Raw genomic sequence first — 6,473 nt, 5'->3', positions numbered from 1 at the left:
TAAATGTCCTACCGACGAAGGGGGTTTGAAGGCATGGACCTACGGGGGTCAACCCAGGGCCTGTGCGGGTCTAGGTTTTTCAAGTAGCTAGTGTTAGATTTACTTTATATACACGTAATGGTTATTTTGTTTTGATTATGTTATTTTTAATTGAAACAAGAGAGTTTTATCAGCGCAAAAGAGATTCCCTAGGAGCGTGTGTGTGAACGACGAGGGCGATAAGGTGGAAACCAATGAAACCGGGGAGGGTTTAGTAGTTAGTAAAAGCGATAAAGAGTAATTGATGGAAGGATAGAATCGAACAAACAACACAAACTTGAGTGTCATAGTAAGATACGAATGGAGGTTTAAGAAATACGAATGGATGTTGTATTGGACTGCACGTGCAAAGCATAACAAGGAAACAAGAGGAAACAAATCGCACGTAGAACGGCGGCAAAGTGACTATTATCTAGATGTATGTTTTGTTTTGTTCTAATTTTTGATTTGTTACTTTTTTTTATTCCGATCGCGGGCACTAGTATGGTCGGTGACCAGCACCGAGGGCTGTTACACGACTTGGAGATGAACTTAGTCGGGTGATGGCAATGGGGCGAAATGTTTCCGCCCGTTTCCGCCCGTTTCCGCCCGTTTCCGGATGTAGTAAGGGTTCTCTCAGTAGGTGTGTGTTAAGTTTTACCACTTCCTGCCCAGTGGCAAGTCGGGTAGTATCGTCGTTAGGTACGCGCTGCGCTCGGTACTTAGAATTTCCAAGAAAGAGAAACATAGTACGAAACGGTACGCAAACGCATGGAAGCAACGCTTGACTGGCTGATTTCTCAACTGATGATACGTACCGAAGAGGTGAGCAAATCTCTACTCCTTTAAGCTTAGCCAGCCATAGCAAAGAAAACATATATAGACGCCGCCATGAACCACAAAGTAACAAAAAGGCATTCGCCAATAATGCGACATAAGTGAAGATAAGTCAAAGCAAGACCCTCCCAACAGGAACGCAAGTCAAAGGAGGATCCCAATTAGTAGCCGTGTTGTGAACTGTGTAATAAAGAAAGGAAAACAATTGAGTATTAGCTTCTTATGAGTTGTAAATAGGAGTGTGGGATGGATGGTGAAAGAATGTCGAATCGATAGGGTTTACAAATCCGTGAGGTATGGTAATGTTCAAACACCACCTGCCCCCACACAACCGTCCTCTTGGGTTGGTGGTGCTGCGTTCTACAGTGGCGCGGAACAAAGGAAAAAAACACTAAAGCCGCTATTTTCTAGCTTACTTACTCGTGCGTTAAAGAAAGGTACAAAAAAAGAGTAAAGGATGTGCAGATTTGAACCACCATTAGTTCAGTGATAAGGAACGTGTCGCGCGCATTGCCAACAAGCTACTTGCTCGCTTAACCATATACACACTCTCCCACGTTCAGTCACGTGGTAGAGCCTTTACAATGCTAGAATACTATTGATTCTTTGGCAGGATAAGAGAGTAAGCGAAAGGACCCTTTTTGCCGACTGATCATTACTAGACAAAGCAAACAAACAGCATATTCTTTCCTAGAGCATCTCATACTGTGCGGATGTACAAATAGAACAACGAGCTTTTGCTTCACTACTAGCTACGGTTTGCACATAAACATTCGCACTTACACACACACACACACATACACACGAAGAACAGAAAAGCATTGGAACAATATTGCCATATATGATCGCGAAAGAGGAAGAATGTATGATGAAAGTCTTATGTTTCCCGCTAGTGTAAAGAGGGAGAGAGAAAAAGAGAAAGCGAGATAGATCCTGGCGATGGGATTTAGGTTTGAGCAACAAACTTTTGGTTCAATGTTCGGGACAAACACGTGTTTTAAAATCTAATTTCATAGTCATAGTCATAGTAGGCATATCTTTAAGAGGAGCATCATGTGACGGAAGCACACGTTTTGCGTTTCACTATGCTTCCTATTATCGACGATACGCACTCGCACATGTCACTTAACTATACGTTTTATAATGTAACTTTCCAAAACAATTTTAACCCGCGGAAAAACTCCCGATTTTCGAGAATATTGTAATTCGTACTTTGATACCTTCAATACCACATATCAGGAAGGCAGAACACTTTTGAATGCTGCTAGTGAGAAGTACCTTTTTTTGTTATTACTTTCTACTATTGTACAATGTATTTTCCCATTCTCACTCTATCGATAGGCGGGTTTGTGAAAGGTAGTGAAAGAATGAAAGCAGTTCTTTGTGTACAGGTTCGCGGTACCCGATTTTGCGTATGATAAGTAATTATATTTAAACACAAAATGTTACGAGTAAGCCTCCGAGTACGGGGAAGTGCTCCGTGGAGGATTATTTCTTTTATTCCAAATTATCCGTTCAGATCGTGTGTCAAAAGTTCGATGCTCAAACTATTGTGCCAGTACTATGGTAGTGAACCTTTAAAATGATTGTTTTCGCAGTTGGCAGTAGCTCCAGTGAAGAACGAGCGAGAACACGCAGAAATGGAAAAACTCAATTTAATGACGAAATCAGTGCAGTATTTGTAAGCGAACAAACAAATGTTGTTGAAATAAAGTTGATAATAATTGCAAACATTGATGGTCACATTGTTCTGAAATTCGGTCGTCGTAATTTGATTCAATATTCTTCACTTGACTTTTCGTAAAAATCGCATTTATTCTTCAAACCGTGCAGATTTAATATCGCAATCAATTTAACTATAATTTACCCCCAAGGGTTATCTAGCGGGTGAAAACTGTTATACGACGATCAAATGCATACTTTCAGGGGCTACACAATTTTAAATTTGTAACATCTTTTCCAAAAACCGTTTTCGAAACAAAACCACAAAAAGACGTTGCTTGTATAAATTTTAAGACAAACTTTTGGGTGTAATATTTCACAAAAAACGCTTTAAGGGGATTGTCCACACCATTGCCAAAACACGAAAGTTTGGGTATTGTTTACAAGATCTGCTAGTGTGCCAGATGTAGCTCTCCGGCCAGCAGTTGTGTCTGATATTTGGCTGGATCTTTGAACTTCCTGATAAGATAGGCCATTTGGTCTGAACGGTGAAGATGGCAATTCTGTTTTGGACGCGATCACATGCAAATGATGCAGTCTGAAAAGCAAACAGAATTTACTGTGTTTTTGGTGCAGACAGCGTTCAAACAGCTTCTTGGGAGGTTAAGCAAATTGCGAGATCGTCACCAGATAAGATTCGTCAGGGCCTTTATTTCTTGTCTCTATACAGTTGAAGATCGTTTACCAACTGCAGGGTAAAATCTAAGCTGATCCTCACGGGGAACCGTTTCAAAAACAATGTTTTAGGATAAACTTTAACATCTTGTTAATCACTTTCGATTTCGACATTTGACGACATCACTTTGTGATGACGCATATGGAGCACGTAAGTATTTACATAATTGGCTGAGAGTGTTTCGCCTTTCTGCTACCGAAACACCCGATCGACTCAATTCCAGCTGAGGCCGGTTTTACCCAATTACTTCGAAATTGCAGCGAAAGTGCATCGCCAGCACGATCGATCGATCGCACGATAGGCGCCGACAACGCGCGCCGTGAAAAATGAAACCTCTGCAGAACGGCCAACACCGGTCTACTGACCTCTGGTGTTGGCCATCGGGTCTGTTTTGCTGGAAGTAGATCCGGCCGGGTGGGAGCACGGTATGTTCCCTTCCACGGTCCTGGAGGGAAGGGGCTGTTCGGGCACATGATCGTTAAAGGACGGGCGAAGAATGAGAAACGGCCCGAACGGTGGACTATGGGCGGAACCTCAGTGCGGGAAAAACAATGAAAAAATTGCAACAACCACCGTGAAGTAACGGGGTAGAAGGTAAAGTGAACGTGTCGAAATTTATTGCGCCGAATTTTTATGACTCCAAACTAACCCGAACCAGACCGAAAACACGCCAATGTAATGAAAAAATAAAACAAAAAATGGTTCACTTCAACTGACCCTAACCTCAACGGTCCATAATATCTGCGCCAGCACAACCTATCACTCATGGCTGTCCACTTGATCCTTCGGATCTTCTCGACTCTCGCGCCACGGCTTGATCACACACGTACCAACAGACCTGCAGATGCTGAAGCTGCTAAAAACAAGATAAAATGTATAGAGAACATACGCAAAAAATGGCACAATCCCCGTCCTCGAAAGGTTGATTTTTTGGAGCTTGCTGTGGCTGTGCTTCATTGTGCTCGCCGTGGTGATCCGTTTCTTTTTTAGTGCTCCGTTTTTACCTCCAGTTCCTGCCATGGTGCGGTCACGGACGGACATTATACACCGTTCACATTACGTAACACACCCCCTGGTAGTCACCTTCATATGAAGTTTCTGTCCTCTATCCGTTTCCACCTATTTTGGCCGCAGGATTTCAACAAATTTGTGCAGTTTTGTTTTATTATCCTTTCGGAACGACAGCGGAAGTCGATCGGACGGCCAACCGAGCTCTATTTACCCTTCCAATCGAAACTGTGGCCACACTGGAATTGATTGAAACGGCACGCCGCGTGCTAGCAAAACGAGGTTGCTGCTAATAACTGTTCAAACGATCGCCACTAGAACGGTTGAAGGTTTCGAAGATCTTTGCACGTTTTTTCGCACGCCTCTCCGTCGAAAGCGGCTTCCAAATGACGTGGTACTACGTCTGAGATGGTCATGTTTCGCTATTCAAAACCACGCAGATCGCACTCCACTCAACACCTCTGATGTAGATCATCTGGTAGATTTAATTTTGTACTGTAGTTCCTGGATCTTATTTTCTAATGGCGCAATATTCATTATTCCAAAACGATAGGATGTCGAAATTTCACAAGCTAAAAGCATATACATTCGTATAACAGTCCTAAAACTGATGGTCCACAATAACCAGAATGCAATAGAACTCTTTTGGATTTCATTTGTAACATCCATATAAGTATGCTGCTATAATGCTCCTACTATGAAATTCAACACCCTTATGATGATCCTGAATGAAACTTATACAAGAACTCTTACTCCAAATAATATTTCACAATTGAAAATGTGAATAAATTTCTCTTCCAAGCAGTAGCATCAATCAAGAATCGTTGTGTAAGATGTTTCACACTAAGTTATGTTAGATTTACATCAAATCTAACAAGTGGAGTAAAAATAAACTGATCTTCTAGTCGCTTCATAGCTCGGTAAACAAGTTTTGCTCTTCGGCATACGATAGAAAGGCGTTCTTCCACTTCTGTTTGTGAGTAAAGCAATGTTTGTTTATTACTGCGCCGGTTCTATCGCGTCGACCGGTTTGGGGACTGATAAGATTGAAGAGTAACTGGCACCACCCGGCTAATAATGTTATTGATTTAGAGCAATAGAGTGCCTTTAGAGCCCAGGATTGGTTTCTCGTTATTCCCGATTTTTGACACTATCAGTGCACCGGTTCACTTCCGCCATGGACGGTTCCGATCGTACCGACGGAATGCAATCCTCATCCCCTGAGGGCGATAGCGCCATGAGAGATCGTGTTGCACCACTCGTCGGGAGGACGCGCTGGCACCAAGCGCCCGATCGTACCGTGTCAGCTGAACCGACGCGGCGATCACGCCCTCGTCTCGGTCACCGGTTGCTGATAGTGAACCGAGAAGATGGACCCAAATCTGTCCGTTATCTCCCTCTCGGGAAGCGAATTAACAATGCACACCATAGGCACAGCGAGGGAGACGACTTTCTCCTAAGGCACGGCAGTGATTGTTAGCATAAGTCGACTGATTGTGTGCCGCGCGCTAACGAACCCCCTGCTTGGACCATCCCATCTAAGCGATTTAGAGCCAGCGGCTCCATGTTGCTTACTCACTCGAACAACAAGGAACGATGCAAGATAACCTCTTTCTTTACCTTCCATTTTTGCTCACCACTTAAGGATCATACAATATGAGGCGAGCTAGGCGACAAGAAGCTTAATTCAAACGCATCCAAGAAAGTAGTACTCTTGACTGAAATACTTAGTTTTACATTTACGTCAGTTATAAAGTGTACAAAATCAGGTAAACCTCTTCCAGCTAGAATGTCGTGCACCTGTACTTAAGCGAGCAACAGATGTAACGCCCTGTCAGATGATGCAAATATACTTTACTACGCGTGGACAAGCCCGCTCGTCGCTACTAGGACACTCTATAGACAAATGGATTAGCGATGACAAACTAAACACTATGCCTTTATGCATGGAAACGGTGCAGAAGTAACCGAAATGACATCTGAAACACCTGTAACCTGGTGGACGGTGGAGTATAGCGTATATTCTCATCGTCTTGTTATTGACACGTCCGATATGACGGTATTTTATTTTCTCATGAAACCTTAATTTGGCCCTATGCCAATACTGAACAATCCCCGAAAAAAGTTGTACGAAAAATAAACAATGGCTCTGAAGGCGGAAGTTCGATTTGCCTTCCAAACCGACACATTGAGCCACGGTCAAGTCGGGGCT

This window comes from Anopheles coustani, chromosome 3, assembly GCF_943734705.1.
Source record: "Anopheles coustani chromosome 3, idAnoCousDA_361_x.2, whole genome shotgun sequence".
Taxonomy (NCBI): Eukaryota; Metazoa; Arthropoda; class Insecta; order Diptera; family Culicidae; genus Anopheles; species Anopheles coustani.
Note: the sequence above shows the minus strand (reverse complement) of the source record.